This window comes from Accipiter gentilis, chromosome 22 (assembly GCF_929443795.1).
Source record: "Accipiter gentilis chromosome 22, bAccGen1.1, whole genome shotgun sequence".
NCBI lineage: Eukaryota > Metazoa > Chordata > Aves > Accipitriformes > Accipitridae > Astur > Astur gentilis.
This window is the reverse complement of record NC_064901.1, coordinates 18,043,479-18,067,497: the sequence shown is the minus strand read 5'-3', so window position 1 is coordinate 18,067,497 and position 24,019 is coordinate 18,043,479. Positions and strand designations below refer to the sequence as shown.

General features: G+C 39.5%; 1 protein-coding gene across 2 annotated transcripts in view; it reads left to right on the top strand.

Moving 5' to 3' along the window:
• Window positions 1-16,391: 16,391 nt before the first annotated feature.
• The window catches only part of MIDEAS (mitotic deacetylase associated SANT domain protein), a 54,686-nt gene continuing 47,058 nt past the window's right edge, over window positions 16,392-24,019 (top strand). The window contains exon 1 of one of the 2 annotated variants that reach the window (XM_049825094.1): window positions 16,392-16,497. The gene's annotated coding sequence lies outside the window, so the exon portion shown is untranslated. The remainder of the gene's footprint in view (window positions 16,498-24,019) is intronic. The other variant, XM_049825095.1, reaches the window with a different exon arrangement.

The following is a 24,019-nucleotide window of genomic DNA, read 5'->3' as shown; positions in this document are numbered from 1 at the left end:
TATGCGCACATGTGCATAGTTTTTTCTATATTTTTTCTATATATTATGTAATAATAAAACTTCAGGTATTTTTTTAAAGTACCAAAAAAACCCCAAACCCCAACACATTAAATGGGCTTTCAAAATCTCTGTACAAACCCACTTTCTCCTGCCTAGCAGAGGGTGGCTTTGTTTCCTCCACAAACAAGGTTATCCTGAAAGGTGGTTACAGCAATCATCCACAGTTTACTGTTTTAACCCTTATATTCATACCCCCCATTGTCTTTTTTGATAAGTGAAGCTCTTGTGAAATAAGCTTAGGTGTGAATTTAAAATCCAGTAGCAATTCTGCACTGACTTGCCTTGTGGATACATGTTCTACGCTAAGAATGCCTTTTTGTGGTTTAGCTTAATCCACCTCAGCCTAAACTAAACCACACAAAGTCACCCTTCATGTGAAATAAAACTGTCCACGCAAGCAGGCCATTGGGGAATAGTTGTTACATAACAGATATTAGGGGTTGTTACCACACGTAAACAAGGCTAAATCAACCTGGGTGTCATCATTTTAAAGTCAATCAGAGATGGGGCAGAGATGAAATGGGGAATGTGTTTACGCTGGAAGATGGCTGTGGTCATTGTCAACAAACCATTGCTGCCTAATCAAATTGGGAATGTTATTCAGTTGAGCCTTACTTCACTGAACAGATAATCCCCCCAATTCAAGGTTTTCTCTGACCAACTTCAGGCAAATTTGAGAAAGCAAAAACATTTCTTGGCCACATGGTGGGATTGAAAAGACTTCATCCTATTTGATCCTTTTAGAACAAAAAGAGAAAAAAAAGGCTCATGGATACAAAGTCATTAGCTCCCAGGATCATGTATAAACTTGGACAGAGTGTAAAAGTGAAACAGCTATCTGGTTCAGAGCGGTTAAAATCATATTGCCATCAATTTTAGTGAAGCCAATAACAATAGTTAAAAAATAAAATTAAAAAAATGCAGTCTGGAGGCTTTCTTTTTTTTTTTTTCTTTAAGATTGACTGACTGTTTAGCTTATTCCAAATCATCTTTTTGTTCCTGTTCACCTGCCCTTAATATGGAAGCAATAAACCTTACATATTCTGCCTATACTGTGAGGCTAAAATGTTTTTAAAGTACAAAGTAATCCTGTTCATTTTCCAAGATTTGCTGGGCTCATGGATCATATTGATGAGAATATGCAGTAATAATTCACCTTTTACATATTTCCATGTTCATAGGTAACTCACAATCTTGGGAGATGTGTGCCCTTTCTTTGTTATTTTTAATTAATGTCACTACAATAACCAGTCTTTTTAAATCTGTATAGATGAATAATACAGATGTTGCATACATAATTAAAGTGCAGCTGTGTTTTGGCCATCAAAATCCTCTGGGGTATGCATGAGCTCTAAATGACACTAGATTCTTTAGCCCGTGTGTGCAGGGACCAAAGTGGCCTATGAGGTCTCCCAAGAAACAGAAGAACTCAGTGTGTGATACCTCTCCATGTTCTTGGGTTACAAAACCAGTTCACTTGTCCTACAAATTCTGAAACGGTGTTTCAGGCTGCAGTAAGAAAAATTGTTGCAAAATCATCTGTAGTAGACTTGATGGTTTTCTAAACTGTTTACTAGTCTTCAGTTAAGTTTCTTGCCCTCATTGCTGAGCCAGGAGAACAGGCAATGAGAAAGCTCCTTTGTTCGCTCGATGGCAATGTCCGCTAACACCGTGAAGTCCTGCTGAGTGTAATTTGAGCTTATCCACACATCTTTGCACAAAATGTTTTAAGAGCTTGCAGATGATTCATTCTGCCACATAAGCTGCTGATGCAATAACTTCAGCAGAGGACAGTAACACATTAGGTCATTACAGCCATTTGCAGTGACTATTTGAATCTGTGTAAGTAATCCAATATATGAACTGAAAAATTTTAGCTTTGAGACAGCTGCTGAGGTTGAATGAGCTATTCAGCTGACTTTATTAGAGTGACATACCATGCTGTAGAGTGCAGTTTAAAGGTGATTTGTGAGCAGCTTAGCTCTCTGTTGGCTGAAAATGTTGGAAAAGGTAGACAGCGGGGGGGGGGGGGGGGGGAAAGCAAGTTATCATCTAACTCAAGTTATACCATCAACTTCTGAATTGTTCTGCTTTTGCAGTTTTTGTTCATGCAGGTCCTGTTTTCTAAAAAAAACAAAGCCCACAATGTATCCCTGTAGTTTGAGGCAGAGATATTTGTGGGAAAGTTTTGCAGGTGGCTAGTTAGCTGTCACATGAGACTAACGCCTTCTGATGCTAATTGCTAGCTAATCGCAAAGTGGGCTTCATCTGTACAGGTAAGTATACAGATAAGGAGCAAACGCTACCTTTTATGGTAACTTGGTTTTTCTGATGCTTAATGCTTGGGAATGCCCTGACCTATCTTTCTTTTTAATTGTTTCAAAACTTTCATCTGGATTCTGACTGGACAAAAGGCATAGGTAGGATCTGGATTTGCTCTGTCACTATTTTTGTGATTGTAAGGAAGCTTTGCTCTATAAACAGACTTAGCTAGTCAGAACTACTGGTTTTGATATATGTTCACACAGAAGACTATCTGTAGGGAACATCTTGAAGAATCACATTCATTTTAAGGTAAATAACTTCTTTTGTTAGTAAAGTAAAATACAGTATGTCAATAACACACTTGATACCTGACTTTTGTAAGGAAAACACAGTGTTAAAATGCTTTTGCATAAATGTCGTTTGGTCTGCTCTTTAACCATTTGGTATTTTGGAAAACCTTTTAAATCCATGAAAAGTGAGCACAATATGTTACCATTTTAATCTGATAGTGATTACTACTGTTTGATCATCACAAAGTTTTACTCATAATTTTGCTTCCTTTTCTGTCTGTGCCTTTTTTTAATCCTTAAGGGAAGAAAGAAAATACTGAAGTGCTTGCTGCAGAGACTGATTTTCCTGGTGTCTTTTGTTTGTTAGTGACAGCTTCTTAAATCCAATCGAAAAGGGTCAGTTGATGTTCTATTAACTTTTACGTTATTAAATATGGTGAAGCTACATTTTGGTATAGCTATTTATTTAGTGTTTATAAATGACCTGAGCATATTGTAGATGAAAACTATCTTGCTGCTGTGCTGCATCATATCAGGATCACATCTTTTATTTTTTACTGCAGAATAGTTGAGGAAACTAGGAACTTCTGTTTTAGAGCCACACTGCTAGATAAGCATACACATCTGTGTGGGAAATTTCTTTCTTTATTGCTCTCTGTGCCATTTCCATTTAATAATATCTCCCAGTTATAAAAAAAATTGTTCTATTAATAAGCTTTCAGAAATCTGTAACCAGTGAGGTATGGAGGCTTACATTTCACACGCTAAGATTCAGTCATACGTGTCTGTATCAGAACAGAAATATCTTGATTTTTCCCAATTTAATATAAAGCATCACCACTGGTCTGTTGTAGACAGCATTGAAAAGTTTAAATTTTAATTTTGTTGTCATGGCCTGTAGTTGTTCTACATGCTTTGTAATGCATAATTATAATTCAAAACAGGAAAGATTGAAGGTGTTTTAAATGAAGAATACTGATAACCTTGAAAGTATTTCTTCTTACTGCTGTTTTCTCCACTTTGTCTAAAAAATATTGCAAGATTGGAAAAAAAGTTGTTAAATGTAAGTGATCCCTTTTTTTTTCTTGTTTCATAGCTTATGTGAATGGAAACTGGGAACATTTAGTGAAAAGGAAAAAGTAAATTTGTAATTTAGAAAGAACTGAGGTTATAAATTAAGCTGCATTGTGTAAGTATCCAAGATATGGGACCGTCCTGAAAAATGGGGGGAAGGAAGAATGTGGTTACAAAGGCTCAAATGACTTATTTAGAACACAAAATGATCTTTGCATAATCATGCTTACAGTAATGCTAAGTTATGATTTTTTTTGGTTTAAAATTGCTGACAGCAAATGGTCAGGATGATTGTTTGTCTGAACAGAGGACAGAAAACGTATGAGCACCATTTGTGGAAAATGCTACTGATTGCTGCACCAGAGCAGGAGGCAGCAGTGGGTGATAGACTGTTTTGCATGGGAAAATTCTAATATTGTTAGAATATTGCATCATATTTCTGTTCTTTTCCATACTTGAAATTCAGAATCATTGTAAAACTGCCCTGTTTTCTTATTTGTGCAGACTAATGCTAGAAGAGCTAATGCTAATGGCTAGCAGAAGCACAAAGAGAAATGGGTCTTCTAGAATCAGATAAAAAGTTGCTCATGTGAGGGATGTATTTGTGGCTCTGTGAAGTTATACATAGTGTAGCTTCCTTGTAAGACTCCTTGGTATGCTAATCCTTAATCAAATAGAATTTAAAGTCCCATCTTGTGGGTTTCAGCCTATGTGTTTGTGGAAAAACACATTTGGGGTGTAGATGAAAGACGAAAGAAAGCTGACAAATGGTGAATAAAGGCAGGTGTGAACAAGGAAGAAAATGAATGAGGAGGAAGCTGCTTCAGAAGGAAGGTTTTTTGCACTGGCATCATGTTTATGCAGTGCTATTTCTGAAAAGCAAGTACTATTTTGTAAAACAGGATTACGTAGACTTGCAAAGTCTCAACCAAAGGCATATTTTTTGAGCTCTGTGCAGGGCTTGTTTCAGAGCTGCTGGATATTAGAGTGCTTCTCATCCATTCAGCATGTGGACATTGCCTTCTGGAGATTTACAGCACTTGGTTGTTATCAGTCAATTATTCACAACTTTGATATCAGTAAATCAGCTGTTGTATTCCACTGGCTTGGAAATGAGAATTTGCAAAGACTTTCACCTGTTTCCTCTAAGGAAAAGAAGAGGGATCAGTAAGCACAACTGGCCTAGAAAGAATTAATGGTGTCAGTGACTGTATTCTGGGAGGCTGTGCTTGCCCTTGTTATTATGGGTGATAAAGTATTTTATTGGACATATGAAACTTAGATGACAACTGTTTTGACTCTCAGTGAAGCAACTGCAGGATAACACTGAGGGCTGTCTTTTAGAGGCTGATCAACAATTGGTAACTGGAAGGTCTGAGGCAACTAAGCAATACCTGTTTCAGATTATAATTGCATACTGTGTTTTACCCAGCGTAGCTGGTAAGCAGTAAGAGGCTTTTTGCCATTTCTGAGCAGTACATGAGAATATCTAAATGATAGTCTAAGGCCATTTTGGGGGCATCATTTGCACATCTATTGAGGCAATGAGATCTTGTTTGGATGGCTTTCTTTCCTAGTTCTTTGTGCAGCTTTCTGTGGTGTGTTATGCATGATAGTACTAACAGGATAGTCGTCTAGGTCACTTGGTGGGTACTGGCTTTGCAAACACTGCAAGTTACATTAATTTTAAATAGAATGGTGAATGCTAAATAACAGGAATAAATAGCCTATATCATAGTTCTGGCAAACATATTGTATATTTTAAATGTAAATTCTATTAGCCATACATGACTAATTTGAGAGATCAGGTCTACAAATCAAGGAGCTGTCCAAGTGAACTCATTACATAATTTCTACAATTAGTCTTTTCTCATAGTTCCTACTGCCACTTTTTAGAAGCTGAAAAGGCATGACAGAATTTTGTTTGGATGCCAGAGAAGTGAACACAGGGTGCTGTTCTGGAGAACAATTGTGGTTGAAGGTCTGCTGGTGATATTCAAACCACAGCTGATGACTCTAAGACTGAAGTGCATGCAGTAGGAGAGAGTTGCAATTTTCACAAACAATGCTTTCCAAAAATATGTTCCTGTTTATCTAATTTTGTATGTCCCTGTTTATTTCTCTGTGTGCCTCCTGTGCAGCAAAGCCCCACCCTGCAATTACAAAGTCATGTTTCATACTGAATTGTGATAGTGTTTTGTTGTTAGGAAGTCCTCTTTCTTGTCCTGTGTGTTGCCTTGAACCTTTGATGATGTCTTGTGCTCCTTAGCCAATCTGCATCTTTCAAGAGCTTCCACTAATCTTTCACAAAGAGGAAAAAAACCACCCATCTGTTGTAGTCACCTGATACTGAACAGCAGTAACATTTGTTTCCTTAGTAGTGCAGAAGTTAAGAGTGGTGATCCTATAACTTGATAACTTTTTCCTTACTTTCAAAGTTAGTTTCATGATAACAGGAGGTTTGAGGGTTGTCTGTGGCTTATTTGTTTTTTGTGGTTTTTTTTTTTTTTAATCGGGCTCTTTTTCCCCCTGCAGTTTTCAGGTGTCAATTTTCTGAACCACTTCCCATTCTTGAGAGACTTTAGAAGTGGTAAGTTTTCTTCATCTTTTCTCTGATGTACTTTGTTCTATAAAGCCCAATGTCATGATTCCACAATGATTACTAGTGGAAAGTGGATTTGCTACTCCCTGTCTTGACCATTGTGGATTCCTGCCGTTTCTTGTTAGAGTGGCACCATGAAGATAACATAAGCATATTCAGAGCATTTCTTGTAGGGCAGAGATCTTGCTGAGGCCAAGATAGTGATTGCTTCTGTATTGCTTAAGGCAGTAGTGATATTTGAGGTTGCCTCTCATACATGGGAGTAAAGAGCAAAGAAACTAACCTACAGTACCTATAAATGGAGGCTGTGGTAAATCCAGCAGATATATAACGCTAGAGCAAGTGGTCTTGCCTGGTATTTGAATACTTTTTCAGTTGTTGCCTTTGTGGATCATGTGTATTCCTGTGTCTGTTCTACTGTAGGTCTCGGTTATATAAGCCTCCTCCAGCTCCTTTTCTTTGCTTTCTCAGTCCACTGTGGCTTCAAGGAGCTAGAGAAGACTCTGCAGGAGTAGGGGGGAAGATAAGGGAGGAGCATGCGTTTGCAAGGGAGGAAAGATCCTGCTTAGTTTGTAGGAAGGGAAGGGTTTTAAGAGTACATGCAAAATGTCTGAGAGGCATTGATAAAAGACATTATTGCAGACTGTTGAAATTGCTGCCCCCCATTTTCTTCAGGCTAGCAATCTTGTGGCAGCCATGAAGGTATGTGTTTCTGTTGAGTGTTACTAGTGTATTTCTGGTAGTTCAAATGCTCAGTGGACAATATAGTAATATAACCACATCCGTATTTGGGAAGCATTCCTGCCTTGCAATACTACATCCTAGCGAGGGCTAGCACTTTGAAATTGCATTTTATGCCGTATGTAGATACTGCAAAATACCTGTAGTTGTACACTGTACTTTGAGCACAAGCCTTTTTAAGGTTCCCATTGACAAGAAAAAAAAATTTGCCAAGTTTCTACTAAAAAAAAGGAGGGGAGGCAAAAAGGGGAAATTCCATAATGAGATTTGTACTGATAAACATACAGAGAGGAACTGAATTAATTTTCTGTGTTACCAAACATGCTATGTACTTTATAACAGAATTAAGGAATGTTCAGAGATCATAGCGATAAATAGACCAGCTGGTTGGGTTAGGACACAAATTGGCATTGGAAGGCAGGTTGGAGGACTGCCAAAATACTTCTGGAGTCCAGGCATGAAAATCAATATGATGTAACTTGCTCGTGAATCCGAGAAGAATAAAAACTCCACAGCAATTTGCCAGTTACACTGCAGCATAATGGTGATGACAGAAAAAGCCCTGCAGCCTGGTTTGCACCAACGCAAACTGCCAGCACAGGCAAGCGTGGAGTGTCAGTAAAGAAGGATTAAGGAGTAGAGGGACAGATAAGGTCATCAAGGTGCATAATTATGTGGTTCCAGATTATCCTCTTTATTTCGTACATGCCTGTCATATATGTCTTATTTATGCATGTTGGTGTCTCCCATAGTGATTGATTTATATCCCCATCCCCTTCTGTAATTTATTTATGGGATGGAATAGGAATGGGTCCCCATGAGACAGAGTACCATATGCTATACCTGTGGAGCCTAAAGTTAGCAAATGCTTGCTTTTTGATTCCCCCACTGTCCCTAGATTTATACTGCATACCTTTCAATTTAATTGCAATGGTACTGAGTCATTGTCACTAAAGCCTCTTTGGGCTGAAAGCTCCTTGAGTCATTGTCAGTGTCAAATGATTTGAAATGGGCTTTGAGATTGCTACTTGTAATATATCAGCTATTGAAGCTCAGAAGGAGTTCCTAGTTGAAGTTCTCCATAAGAGATGACTTTAAGGATGCTCTGCTGTATATCTACATATATACAAATTGTACATTAAAAATATTCATAATAGAAATATTGAACAAGGCTCCAAATCCTGTATATATTTATATACCATGCACCATTAGTTATGAGTAGTTTCTTGATGTCAATAGAGTAAAAAATAATGTTATTTTTGTGGGCATGTACTGTTATAATTTTGTAAACCTATTAGAAAATTATTATCACTGCCTGAGTTTCTTCATTATTTGGGAAATTTTTTGTGTGCAATGGATAGATTGAATAAATTTTTTTCAGGAAGGGACACTATTTTTAATTATGCTTGTGTCCTGGTTTCGGCTCGGATAGAGTTAATTTTCTTTCTAATCGCTGGTATAGTGTTATGTTTTGGGTTCAGTATGAGAAGAATGTTGATAACACTGATGTTTTCAGTTAGTATAAACACTATTTAGCAACAAGTCAGGGATTTTTCAGCTTCTCATGCCCAGCCAGCAAGAAGGCGGGGGGGGGAGGGGGGGGGGCACAAAAAGTTGGGAGGGGACACAGCCAGGGCAGCTGACCCAAACTGGCCAAAGGGGTATTCCAGACCGTGTGACATCATGCCCAGCATATAAACTGGGGGGAGTTGGCCTGGGGGACAGGTCACTGCTCGGGAACTAACTGGGCATCAGTCAGCGAGTGGTGAGCAATTCCATTGTGCATCGCTTGTTTCGTATATTCCAATCCTTTTATTATTATTGTAATTTTATTGTTGTTATTATAATCATTATTAGTTTCTTCCTGTCCGTTCTATTAAACTGTTCTTATCTCAACCCATGAGTTCTACCTTTTTCCTTCTGATTCTCTTCCCCCATCCCACTGGGGGTGGGGGAAGTGACTGAGCAGCTGGGTGGTGCTTAGCTGCTGGCTGGGGTTAAACCATGACAGCTTGACAGCAGAAATGCTTTTTTAAAAAAATGCAGTAAGGAACTGAAAGCTTTTGTTTTTCCACCATAAACCATTGAAAATTTAAATTTCAAAATGCATTAGCAGTTGCGTAATTTGAAAAAGCATTACGTTTTAGGTGATACCTTTGAAAGAAGAGAAATACTAAGGACTCCTGTAATTCAGTTGCATTTCTGTTTTCTCAGTGCTGCTGGGAGGGCATGGATGCAAAGATATTCTTAGCATGAAACTTAAGGATTGCTGTTTTATTCCAGTTGTCATTAGTCCTAGTCAGTAGCTGGGACAAACAGTGGGACATAAGGAAATATTAAATCATTCTTCTGCTGCTTTGACAGTTGCTGTTAGTGGGCTAGATAGTGCAGGAACTATTCAGGTGGTATACAACCTGTGACTTCCTGCATAAATGAGAATCCCTTAGTCCAGATAAACAATCTTAGAGCTGAATGTTGTCTATAGTTTCCATACAAAGGAGAAAGAGGGAGCATTGCCTTCATATTGGTGTACCTCTGAGAATTGTCATGTATGTGAAAATGAAATATAAGTTGAACCAAATCACTTTAGGGTATTAAATAGACTAATGATCAAATTCATTAACTACTCTGTGCTTCAATAAGAAATTGGTCTACTCAGACTATTAAAGGAACAGCCTGGATTATAATTTGTAAAAATTACTCCTAGTAAGCAGCATTAATGTTATATGAAGACAGAAAAACATTCCAGCTCATTGTTTCAAATTCCAGTCTTTACTTCTGTTATTACACTAAATTCAGTCAAGCTGTGACTATTACTCTGCAGTAAATGCTCTCAGTACGTCGTCTTTCTCTTGTTGGTTTGTTGTTGTTGGGACTCTGAGTGCTTCTTTGCCTTTAGGGCTCAAAGCCACCCTAAAGAAAGCACAGCTGGTTGTCTTGGGGAAAAAGAGACAGAAGAAGCCTTAGTGGAAGTTACCTGCAAAAATAAGCCTCAGTGGGGGCTTCTGCCATATTTGCTTGGGAGCTGCTTTAAGCTGAGGCTCTTACATTTGGCCCTGTCTGAGCTACATTGCAGCTGCATTGCAGCCATGCCTGTGCCGGACACTTAATCCTGAACTGTGAACTTGTCTTGCCAGTTTAACTTCAGCCTGCCTCATCCCCATGGGTATGCCTGATGCCCTCGGTTTGGGGCTGCCCCCCTGGCCTGCCCTGCTTCCTTGCTGGGGATAGTGGGACCAGCCCTAGCTGGTGAAGGCCCTGTCCTGCCAACCTTGTGAATCTTCTTGGCTCTTGATCTCAGGCCCTTGGGAAGCAGCCCCAGCCCTTGCTGCTCCCCACCAGTCATCTGCATAGATTTTAATCAGAGTATCTATTACCAAAAAGAAAATCCATCCATTTGATTTCTAGAAGTTTTACATATGAATTTCACAGAAACTGTAGAACTACTCTCATATTTTATAAAGCATTCACTGTGAAGCCAATATGGTTCAGGAATTGATGTAAGAGCTCCTGAAAGCAGGTGTACAAACTTCTAAAACCTCAAGGTTTTGGAAATGACATGTATAGACACCACAGTAGTAGAGTGTGTTCCTTTTAAACATATTGCACTCTTGTAATGCATAATGAGAGGTAGATTCCAGAAAGGTTTGTTGAAATCTGTTATAATAGTGACCATCAAACCATTTAGTGATTATAGCATTAAAAATATGTATTAGAATTAAGTATATGTGTATACCCACCAGTTCTTGATACTCCTTGCCCATCATGTTTTTCAGGAGTATTTCTACTGCACTTTTCCCAAGGTACGTGTATTAGTAATAATAATAATAATTCATAGAGGTAATGAATTTACAGTGCTTTACATTTTCAGAGTTCTAAAATAGAATACTACATATATTCATTAGTTCCTTTTCTAATAGTTCCTCTCACACAGTAGATAAGAAAATATCATGTCTAAATATTTAAGAAATAATCAGAGGCATTTTACAGCCAGCTGTTTGAAAATTGTCTTATTTTAGGTGGCTTTTTTTTTTTTTTTTTAAATCATCCTGCTTAAGGTAATTTGAACCTGATTTTCAGAAGGACTTGTGCCACTCTTCAGTCAATTGAGCAGCATGAAATATTTGGTGTCCTATAATTGTATGTGTAGATTAATGACACTTAGATGAGGGGGCATACTGTACTTTAGTACAATCTGTAGATTGAGCTCCTAAAATACAGGAAGACTATAGTGTGACAGATGAATTTACATGTGGACTAGAGCATTTGGAGCTAACCAAAGCTCAGCTATTGAACCTTCTTGTGGCCTTCAGCTCACCACTTAGCTTCTCCAAATGTTGTTTTTTCCTCAATTGTAAACACTGTATAATGTTACCACAGACTATTGTTTGTAAAACAAACAAACAAAGAATGTGGGATTCTGGGAAAAGTGATAGTAAATGCAGAAAGGACTGCAAAGTGTGTTTAAGGCTACACAACCTAGCAAAATTAGGATGAAAGTTTCAGCAGTCCTGTTTTTCAACACGCAATATAATTCGGTACTTCATAGATTCTTACACTGTCTTTCTCACCATGGTGTCTGAGCTTCTTTCAGTAGTGTTCAAGCAACGTGAATAACTTTTTTCTCCCATGTGGTTTCTTTAGACTAAACCACAGTGTCCTTCCCTTTCCCTCATGTAACAAGGTCTCATCCTGGTTCTCAGGGAGCCAGTTCATGACACTTTGTGTGTGGATACATATGTATTTACACACACATGCTCTACAAATAAACAAATGTATTTTCCCCTAAGTTGATCAAAGAAGGTGAATCTTGCTCAAGTTAATAAAGCAAACTCAGTGTTTTAATTTTAAACTCAGATACAAAGAATAAAATAAATATGCAAGATCTTTTTTTTTTCTTTTTGCAAACTCTTTTTAAAAAGGCAAACCCCTTCTTTCCAAATATTCTGACTGCATTGAGTTTCCCAAGAGAAGTTGTACCCTAAAATAATATTTCATTGAGAGTTTCATTTTAATTCTGACAAAGATGGGAGACAGATGTTGACATTGGGGAAATTCAAATTTCTTTGTAGTAAGAAGTAATTAATCTTGTATGAAAAGAAAAAAGTGCATTTTTTGTAGCATTTTTCCTGTAATAATGCAGCTGAAAAATGCTGGCTATGAGGGAATGGATTTCTTTGTATTTATGTTGATGGTCTTCTAAATTCACAACATCAAAACTAAAGCCCAGACAACCTGAAACACATACAATCACTTGTATTTCATATAAGATCTTTTTAGAACTATTTTACTATCATTAAATAAGACTCCTCTTATGTGAGATAAGGGGATTTGCTTCTTTATTTATAGAATCACTCAGGTTGGAGGGGATTTTGGGAGGTCACCAGTTCAACCTCCTGCTCAAAGCAGGGTCAACACTGAATTCAGACCACCTAACTCAGGGTTTTCTTTGTCAGGTAGTCAGGGCTTTCTTAGTCAAGTATTGGAAACTTCCAAGAAAGGAAATTCCACAGCCTCTTGTGGCAACCTGTTGTATTGCTTCACTATACTCACTAGCTGGTTTGAACAGCCACTGTTTCAGTTTGAGCATTGTCTTTCTCCCACTGTGCACCTCAATAAAGAGCCTGGCTTTGCCTTCTCTTGTAGGTAAAGATCTAGCCTTGTAGCTATTGGAAGGCTGGTATTAAGTCTCTCCTACTTGTTCTCCTTTCCACATTAGAGAAGCCCAGTTTCCCTCAGCCTCTCCTTGAAGAGGACGCCTGTTCCAGCCCTTGACCATCTTGGCTTTCTACTGGCTCAAGTTTATCAACATCTTTCTTGTACTGGGGTGCCCAAAACTGGACACAGTGTTCCAGATGCAGACTAACAAATGGTAAGTAAAGAGGAACAGTCATTTCCCTTGACCTAGCTCTGCTTTTCTTTATACAGCCCAGGGTGTTGTTAGCCTTCGCTGCTGGCTGGTGTTTACCCCACTGTCCACCAGGACCCCACATCTTATTCAGTTGTGCCGAGTGGCCTGTCAGTCCCAGCCTGTGCAATGGCAAAAGTTTAGTCCGGCCAAAGTGCAGGGCTTTGCATTAGTCTGTGTTGAATTTCATGTGATTCTTGTCTGTCCATTCTCTAGCTTGTCTAGAAGCAGCCCTGCCCTCGAGCATTGTATATGTTTGTGAGATAAACACTGCAGCTATTGATTACTGGTTTATGCTGTCATTCTTTTTTTTAAGAAAAATATCACACCCAATGGCAATTTTAGAGGAAATTTCACTGTGATTGTGAGATGGAAGTTTTAGGCTTACTGGAATCTGAAACTTGTATTACAAAGAGAGTAATTATTTTCTTACTAGCTATAGTGATTAGGGCCTTCATTTTATACTTAATTTCAGGGAGAACTAATAGCTCCCTATTGTCTCCCATAATGCTGGAGCACTAGTTCAACGGCTAGAAAGAGGATGGGGCATTGGCTCTACTCTGACTTGGTGAAAAGAGTGCCACCTACTGAGTGCATGTCCCAGTTTTGCCAACGTAAGTATGCAAAGCGTAGTCTTTAATCCAAATTCTGACTCAGTGCAATCCAGTTCATTAATGATATGAGTCGATGTTGTTACAGCACAAGATGTGTCTGTACAAGTCAAAGAAACCTCAGATTTTTATATGATGACAGCCAGGAAATCTTCCAATCTCCTTCTTCAAGGTAGTAATAAAATAACGACACGAGGGAATATATGTGTATTAAATTTGTTACTGTAAAACTGATGGACATGCAGCCTGCATGCAGTCTCAGCATATGCTGAGAAAAGAAGAAAGGAAGAAAAAATTTTAAAAAGCATAGCAAAAGCTACTGCAAGGAAGAAAATCATGCTGGCTGGTTCTGGAGGAGAAAAAAAGGACTGTAACATAAGGAACAGAGATACAATTGAAGAGTGCATAATGGCAAAATCTTTACAAAACACTTCATAAAACTGTTTATTGCTCAGTACAATAAACAGTAGCATACAGCTGTATAAACGGTCCTCATGCTGTGGTGTCTGAAGTGTGCTGCATCTATTTCAGATCTATAAACTGGCTGGTGTACCTATAGGCTTGCCTGTTTTTGTTCTTATCCCATCTGGTATGTTTAGGAAGAAGTACCATCCTTTTCTATAGATTTTGCATCTTACAGTGTGTTTCAGCTTTGTCCTTGTGGTTACTATGTTGTCTTTGGCTCAGTAAATGAGGCCGATATGTCTTCTAGACAAGGGTAGAAAGCATACTGCCCAATCTATGCAATGTTAGCTCCTGTAACCAGATGATGACATTTCTGCCATTGTCTGCTGCTTTTACGTGATTATGTATTGTGAAACATGAGACACTGCTCATCATTTTGCTTCCCAAACTCCAAACAGGTGAAGTACAACATGCATTTGTTCTGGCTGGAAGGACAAGCTACGTTTTGCTGTTACAACATGATTTACAGTCATAGAAGAGTGGTGGGGGTTTTTTTTGTTTGTTTGTTTTTTGTTTGTTTGTTTTTCCCAACGAAAGTTGAGATAAGCAATTTCAATCTTATCAATATCTGATGTGCTTCATGGGAGGCACTGATTGCCTAACATAACAGAGAAGGAAATAACTTCAGTTTATGGAATCTGTCTTTTCAGTCTTTATTAGGGCAAATTAAACTAATGGGTTGTATACCTTTGACTTAAATAATTGAACATATGACTAAAACTGAAGTTTGCTTTCCATGTTAGCTAATTTGTTAACAGCTGTGAATTTTCTGTATTGATTTAAATATAAATAAATATTGATATAAATATAAAATTGACCTATTGCTCCTGTCTATTCAAGAGTTTAGAAGAGCAAATGCATTAATAGCAGTATAGAAGAGTTTTCCTTGAATGTCCTATTGAGACAGTGTTGCATCAAATGATACCTTTGGTTGTGAAAGAAAAAAACCAACACTTTACCAGTAGTACCTGTGGCTACTATTTTGCTCTTCACCTCCATGTGTCTCACTGTTATTCTCTGCACCATGACAGGAAAAGATTGGGTGTGGTAATTGGACTGCCGACCTGGCACTCATCAGAGAAACCTGGTTATGCATCAGATACGTTCTGTAGTCATGGGTAAGTCACTTCTCTGGGCTCCTATTTCCACGCATCTTGAACTTCCCAGGTAAAAAGTTCTGCATAGAAGCCAGGAACAATTGTGAAACAAATGCAAACTAGAGTGAGCAGTGCAAAAATTACTTCTATATTTCACTCTGTAAAGCAATACATGCTAGAAGGGAAACTGCCCTGCTGGTCTGAAAAAAAAAGCTATCCTACTGTGTGCAGTGAATGAGCTAAGGCTGGATGAAATACGTGGCAACGTGCATGTTGGGGGAAAAGAGTTTGGTGTTTTCATGTTGCTTGCCATGTTTCACCGAACGAGAGTCTAGTCTGTGAATGCTGTCTAAATGTTATTTTATATGCTGAAAGTTTCGTTGATTGTGAACAAACCCGAGTATTAGAGCAGTCTACAGGGGGAGCAATGACGAAGCAGCTTCTTTATTTCCTGCCTTAAGAGGAGTAACGTGCCTGCATTTGCTAGCACAGTTTTTATTCTCAGACCAAGGCAATAGAGGAAGCCATATTCCAGCAGACAAACTGAACATTTTAAGAAAACTCAGCAGTATGTGCTCTTGTGAAAGTCAATTCCGGTTTTCTTGTAAAAGTAAATTTCAGGTGTTTGTTGAAACAGCCAACAGTATACGGATGACCTTGAGGGTTTGTATCTAATACAAATCTTTTCTCCCTTTCCTGTTTTTTCCCCTTTTTCTTCAGAGCAAGCTGTGGAAAAGGGACCAAAGGGGGGAAAGAGAAAACGTTGTTTTCCTCTGGTACAAGTGGTTCCTTAAAAACAAAAAAGCTTTTAGTTTGTTTTTTCTTTAGAGAGAAGGGCCACGAAGCCGGATCACACTGGGGGAGGCTGGCACTGAACCGGGGGCATCCAACCGGCGAGTTTTGCCAGGTGTTGAACACGGCAGTATTTTGCAGGGCTCGCCTTCCAAATCAGTGCTGCAAACTCACTCCCCGCCCCTTACCCGTTGGGGATTTCCCCTCCTTCCCTGCAAACAGCAGACAAAGCCAAGCACAGAAGGTCAAGCCAAGATCTGTGAAAAAGGACAGGGGGGCCAGGCCGGTGCCTCGAAGAGGCGCTGAGGGCCGGCGAGGCTGCTGGCTGCGGGGGGGGGGGGGGGGGGGGGGGGGAGGAGGAGGAGGAGGAGGAGGAAGGCGGGAGGAGGAGGAGTTGAGGAGCCCGGGCCCGGGAGCCTCCCCGCTTACCGCACTAGGAAGTGACGCTTTCCCTGAGTCCCGGAGAGAAAGAAACAAAGTTTGGCGTTTTTTTTTCCCCTTCCTTCTACTTCCCGCCCGCCCCCCCTTTGCTAATTGCCGCTCCGCGTCCCCCCGCGGGCGCCCGCCGCGGCAGCCGTGCCTCGCTTCGCAGGTGAGCAAGCACGTTTCCTTAGCTCTCCTGTTTTCCGCGGGTTTATTTATTATTATTTTTTTTCCGCACGATTTGCTTCCGTTTTCCTGCCATTTTGGAGAGGGGGTATCTTTCTTGGGGGTTGTTTGTGTTTTTTTTTTTTTGGGGGGGGAGGCTGTGCTTTGTTTGTGGGTGCTGGGTGCAGGATGAGGAGGAAAAGTACCTGTGGAGGTGACGGGGGCGGCTGGTTCCGCGCCTGGGCCGCGCCGCCCGCCGGGACCCGGACCGGGACCGGTGCACTCCCGGCCCGCCTGCTGCGGGGGGGCCGGGCTCGGCTGCTGAACTCTTTCCTCCCCCTTTGCCGTGAATCGTTAGGGGGGCTCCGGAGGGGTTACTTCGCTGCTGCCTGGCTGCAGCAGCGCTTTAAGGATGTATCTGCGTTCGGGTGAGCTGCTTGCGGATGGTGTTTGGGGTTAGGTGGTTTTGTTTTGGTTTTGTGTTTTTCTTTTTTTTTTGGGGGGGTGGGGTGTCTTTGCGTGCTGGAGCTGGGGCAGGTCCGCGTGTGCCGCGGCCTGCGGGCGCTGCGGGGGGAGCACGGCGTGCTTCAGCCGGTCGCTAGCGCCCAGGGAGTCTCGGCTTGCGAGGGTTGGATTTCTCTGCTGGGATTTACGCCGTGGAAGGGGGGTGGGGAGGAATTTATTAGATAATTTCTGAAAATCCCGTGCTCTCAAATGTACAGCTCGTTCTTGTTGGCAGCAACTGCGAAGGACTGATTCTTTGCAGTTTACCAGTAAAAGCTGACAATACACCCACGCACGTATGTGAGAGTCTTATATAATACGTACGGGTTTTTTAAACAGGCGTAAGCAGGATTTATTTTTGGTTTGTAAAGTCTTGTGTGGTTGCAGCTTGCAGAATTAGAGAAATATTCTCTTTGTTCAACAGAGATTTACTTGGCATCCTCTTTAAAACAGCTTCTCTTTTATAATAATGTGATTTCATCCTGACTACATGTTTAGAGTGCGGTGTAAAGGCCATCTGTACTGGGGCAAGCAGTAAGCAGTTAAGGGAGGAGAAGAGAGAAAAGAAATGTCCTAATGCGGAGACTGATATTAGGTTGTTTAGAGGGCGAGACTGCAGTTCCAAGCAGCAACAGCAGCAGCTTTATGACTGTGTGTAATTACAGAGTGATTGCATAGGACAGCATTGTTGGAACGAATACGTATACACAGGCTATTGTGCAAGATTTCTGTACCGAACAAAACCTAGTTTTGCATTGCAAATGCTAAAAAGAGAATGTATTCTGCATTGAACTGCCACGTTCCTCTTTGACTTCACTGAAGAACTAGAAGGCGGGGGGGAAGCAGAAGTGGAGCGAGGCTGATCGTAGAAGTCACGGACCTGAAATACTTAGCAGAAATGCCATCGGTAGTCTCTGAAATCACAGAAGAAATTGAAAGGTCGTTGAGTCTGTGGGTTCATGTTTCTAAAGTGATTATGCAGCACGTAAAAATCAGGCAGGTTTGCTAACAGTCCTGCAAGTTTAGTTTAATTCTTCCTCTGGTCTAATTTCTGGTGTGTTTGTGTGGGAAAAACGCCTATGTTAAAATAAGCAACTGCAGTTCAGCTATCTTGCTTGGAAACGGAGAGAAGAGCATGGGGGAGAGTTTCTGTGTCAGACCACAAAAAATTAGAGGTTGAAAGGAGTGCTAGACGAGACATAAGTTTAGAGAATGCTGTTTCAACTTAAGTTGAAGAGTTGCATCTTGCTCAGTGATTTTGCAGGCAGCATTGGCTGCGGGATAAGGACAAGGCTTTGAGTGTGTCGCTGACACTGTATTAGCAAGTCTTTTAATTTTAACTAAGGCTTTGAAAGACCATCAAAATCACGCCAAAGTTCTTGCAGCTACAACTTAAGGTACCTACGATTTGTTTTTCAGAGACGATGGTTACTTGTAATTTTTATCAGTTTAGTACTTGGAATTCATGAAATACCAGATCCTAAAGATTTCGGATCTGGTACTCAGAAATGGCCTTTCTAAGAATAGAGACAATTTTATAGAAATGTTACTTTTAACAGTCATTGCTGATGTCTTAATAAATGCTGTGAAGGCTTGTAAAGTGTTTTGAGCATTGTGATGGAAAACTGCTTAAAAATTTCTCGGTGTTCAACTAGAACATATTTAGTTGAACTAGAACTTTAGTTGAACACACAGATCATCTTATTATTGGTAGTTTCCTCAGGTTGTCAACAAAATGCTTATGCAAAATGTATGTGGCTTTGTTAATGAAGAATGTAGTGATGTGCTGAAGAAGTTTACATTTGTTTGCTTGGTTTTAGCAAGTGGCTAATTAACTGCAAAACTAGGCCTGTCACTTGACGAACTTTCATAGTGATCCTTCTGTAAGTTTATTGGAGCATTTTATCTTAATAGAAAATAAGCAAAGATACATTCATCTGTGCGTTGCTATGATGTTCTGTTTGTAGACTTTGAATTGCTCTTCATGTCTTGACTGACTTGTCAATCTATGTTATACTGGGTGTTTCAATGTCAAAATTACTTCTGGGAAAAAAAACCAGAAATAGTGCTTAAAGATTCCTTGAATCATTCTTGGTAGTGATACAGTGTAGTTATTTCTTATGCTAAGTCTTTTGCTTTTCACAGCCTGTGAGGTGGGAGATATGTTTTAGGCCAGGATTCTTTGGGCTTGTATACAAAGGAGCAGGTAACTTATATGTCTGTGAGTCGTCCTGTGGTAGTCAGTGGAACTAGTCATAGATATACATTTGTGTGCTTATTAACAAAAGGGAGGCATAACCGTGCTAGCCTTCAACCCATACAGGCGCATGAGAATATCTGGTGACATGAAATGATGAGGGCTGTAGCACAGCACAAGCCTTTTGAGAGCCTACATAATCATTCCAGATGTTAATTTATGCTTTTGCATTTTCGCTCTTATTGTCACCCATAACTGGTAGCTGCAGAAGTGCAGGAGATATTTTCAAGCCTGGCATCTCTCCCATCACGCTATTCTGTCAAGCGGCCAGGCAATCCCTTAAGTTGCCCCTGACGGAGGACCTGCAGCCTTTCTTTTGAAATGGCCACCTTGGTGATGGTGGTAGCACCAGTGTGTGTGGGGGGGGGCATGTTCAGGCATGTAAGGAGACAAGAGTGACTGCCATGAATCAGAATGGGAGTGTGTCTAGCCCATGGTCCTGTTTCCAAAGGTGGATGTTTTCTATATTGTCGTGGTTTAACCCCAGCCAGCAAGCGAGCACCACGCAGCTGCTCACTCACTACTCCCACCCCCAGTGGGATGAGGGAGAGAATGAGGGGGGAAAAAAAAGTAAAACTTGTGGGTTGAGATAAGAACAGTTTAATACAACAGACAGGAAGAAATTAATAATGATGTTAATAATAATAAAATGACAATAATAATAAAAGACTTGGAATATACAAAACAAGTGATGCACAATGCAGTTGCTCATCTCTCGCTGACTGATGCCCAGTTAGTTCCCGAGCAGCGATCCCCCCAAGGCCAACTCCTCCCAGTTTATACGCTGGGCATGATGTCACACTGTCTGGAATACCCCTTTGGCCAGTTTGGGTCAGCTCTCCCGGCTGTGTCCCCTCCCAACTTCTTGTGCCCCCCCAGCTTTCTTGCTGGCTGGGCATGAGAAGCTGAAAAATCCTTGACTTTGAACACTGCTTAGCAACAACTGAAAACATCAGTGTGTTATCAACATTCTTCTCATACTGAAGCTAAACCATAACACTGTAACGGCTACTAAGAAGAAAATTAACTCTATCCCAGCTGAAACCAGGACATATATACTTAGCAATTCTTGAGTTTCTACTCAAGAAACTTGCCTAGTTTTCCCTCAAGCTCAGGCAAACATTTAGCAGCCACTTTTTTTAACCTACTGATCAAATTATGGAATGAGGGTGTTGAAGGCATTTGTATTAGGGATAAGAGCTGGTTTGTTTTTCTTGTTTCACCTTTTCTTAAAATAATTAAAAAAAAAGGTTTTTTTTTCTCTTCTTTTTCTGAGGCATTGCATAAAATTTTAGTATTGGTCCCAGTAAATTACAGTGAAAATGAAATCTAGTAAATATGCATATTGTCTCCAGTGCAGTTAATTATATTCTAAGTTATATAAAGGGAGAAATAAACCACTCTTCTCTTAGCGTTCATCTCAGATGGGGTTGGGGGGGGGGCGGGGGGGGGAAGGGAGGGTGACGGAGCCAGGAGCTCTGGTGGTGAGGTTTTGCAACACATGTCCAAAAAGCTAGCAAATTCTGGCACAGGCAAGCAAAGGCTCATGAGTCAGCTCCAAATGGAAGACTTGTCACTGAGCAATTTGTAAATAGGAGGGATGTACTGCTAATTCAAGGAAATATCATCATTAGGACCTCCCCTAATAATTGGAAGTGTGGCACAGAGCTATCTGTCAGATGGGAGTTGTTCGTGCTTCGAATCACATGTTCCCTTTAGTGTGATTTGAACATTCAAACCAAGAAATCCTTGTTGTGTGATATGTAGGTCCCTGAAGGAGGTGGTTGCTCAAGTAATAATTTAAATTTTTGTAGCTGCATACCAGCAACTTGCATTCCGCGTGGAAGCTCCTTGGCAGCTACAGCAGCTCCCAGTGCACAAATGGCATGTGTTTCCAGCACGAGGCTGCTCAATAAGCACTTCATAACATTTTGCCTCACTTCTGTTTCTGAATGGTCTCCAACTGTAGCCCTTCTCTAGTGCTCCGCCGATGAACTCTAGTGACTGAAAAATACACAGAATATTAAGAGAAAAAGCTATACTCTTCACACCAGCGAAAAATGTGAACGTATGCATTTTGAATGCAGCCAACATTCAGGTATTCAGGAGCAAACAATGGAACGGGGATGCAGAGATAAATCTTGTTAATGAATTCTTTGCTTTTCTGGCTGTGTTGATGCTTTTTATCACATTTGGTGCAACTGACAGCCACCTGATCAGCAGGCCCGAATTAATATAATTTGTTAATCTATATATAGTATGGATGATGTACAGGTATTCTTTGAAATGTACATTTCTCAAAAAAGAATGTTCTTTTTCTGTACAAGTAAATTACATGAATGCCCCTTGTTGCATTGGCAGCTGGTGTTGATCAAGAAGTTAAAAACCAGGAAAAGCTAGATTTGGAGGGGGTGGCAAAGTATTCAGTGGGGATTTTCTTCTTTTTTTTAAGGACATCTTGAAAGGCCTACAGCAAAACATGGAATAACTCTTTTTTAGTCTTTAGCTTCTGAAAATTAATTTTAAAGTTCTGTATAGTTTGACTTAAGTATTGGTAAAGATTGAAACAAGTTAAATGCTATTAGTGACTGAAGTAGTAAACTGAGAAACAGTTCTGATATCTTTTTTTACTAATATGTTACTGATTCATTACATGTTCAGTGTTGGGATGAGTTAAGTGGAATCAAGTAAATATTTATGTTTTATTTCTTTGCTGTATATTATCTTCTCACACGAAAACTGGTTCTCAGTTGCTTGGCTTCCTCCATCATACCTTACTAGTAGGAGAGGTTATAGTGCAATAATATATATTGGTATATCATCTTGTAATTTATTTTGGGAAGACAGATTAAATGCCTATGTATATTTATGTGTACACACACTATTCTGTTGTACACCCTTAAGTTTCTCATTTTATAACTCAGTTTCCCTGAGAACAATGTTCCTTTTTCTTGTGATGCTAGAGTACTGTTTGTGAAGTTTTGTTTATTTTTAAAAAACTTTTTGAAGTTTTTTTTTTTTTGACTGTTTGTACTATGTTTTCAAGCTTGAGTATCATGCTAAATTTTGGGGGTTATCTTAATTTATTGTTTTTAGTAATGTTGCTTTTAGTATTTCTAGACCTATAGTGACCAAAACATGCATGAGCTGTGGCTGCAAGGATTGTTTTTTTTTTTTTATCAAGGGCTTTTACCTGAGAAGACTTTTGAAATACTGGTTTGGCTTTGCAGTCTGGTTGTGGTACAGTGTTGTATGGTTGATTTCCAGCTACCAGATCAGCTGTATCCCTTCAGCATGGGTAAACTAGAATCTGTTCTCTGAAGCTACATGTTGTGGGGCAGTAGGCCTGCTGAAATGCTTGTCACGTTGTCTGCAGTGTGCATTGTGATGAAGTCTAAAGTTGAAACGAGTTCCAGAAGTCTGAATAATCTCCAAATTGCCTTGTTATGGTATAGTTCATAGGGTAAAAGTGCATTTCTGTTTGGATCCCAGGTTGCTTGAGGATGTTGCATGATTTCAAACTCAACTTAATCATGTATGCTTAGGTGCAGCCTTATCTGCTACATGTGTGTACACACACTTATGCTTCCTTGAGCATCTTCTTCTGAACTCCTGCATCTGTCTCTTAGTAATCTGTCATAAATTACATTATTGTTTAGAGTTTTATAGTAGTGCAAGTCAACTATTCTTGCTGTTTTGTAATGTCCTTAACTGTTCAGATTTTTGACCCTGAATAATCACCTTTAGACACGCTGAAAAGTAAAGTAAAAATGTGTGTCATACGTTTTTATGACTCTAGGGATTTTACTGGATAATTTGCCATTAAACTGTCTTATTTTCAGGCTTTATTTCTTCCTACATAATGTATTGTTCATTCTTTCAAGCACTTCCTGAAAAGAGAGTTTGCTGTGTTTGTGGGAAGTTACTACACTTGAGTGGAGAAGAATCTAGCAAAGTATTTTCCTACTTTGAATTTGGTTTTTCTACCATCTGAGAAGAAAATCCCAGCACTGCCAAATTCCTGGTGAGAGGAGAGATAGCCACAGCTGTAAGGTATTCGGATTGCTTTAGGAGATTCCAGTGATGGCAATTTAGGATGCCAAATATTCATGTATGTGAAACTGGCAAGGAAATCTGACTGCCCCTGTGGTTTAGTTTGATTTCGTGACTTACAAAATTCTGAGTTGAATTATTCTCTTAGAATCTTTTTTGACAAGCTCTAGATGTTTTCCTGTATGAGATGTGGTAAACATTGGGAATATTTATAAAGTAATCTTTAATAATTGAATTAAGATTATAAGTTTATTTAAGTTTTTTTATTGGAAAGCTATTATCTTTTCAGATTTTTAGAAAATGTAAATATTTTTTCAGATATGTATCATGAGTAAATTGTGTAGTCTTTCTACAGCAGTATTTGTTTAAATGAAGATGTTTTAAGGGATGTTGAGATCCCTGGGGAGAATATACTATAAATGTAAGATAGGGATTAAAAAGTATTAACTGTACCGTTGGGTATTCTTTTTAAGAGTTTAAGCTGCCCTCCTTGAATATTTGGAAAGTCTTTTGCACATAAAGGGTGTTATTGCAAGTAAATAATTGTAGGAAATGTTGCATTTGATTATGGGCTTCATTTTTTGTGATTTAATTTCAGTATTGAAGTGGTCTTTGTTACCATGATTTTCTAAATACATGCAAAAATGCAAAATATTTTTAAGACATTTCTTCTTTCCTATTGAAGTATGAGAACTACTCCGCCTTGGGTTTT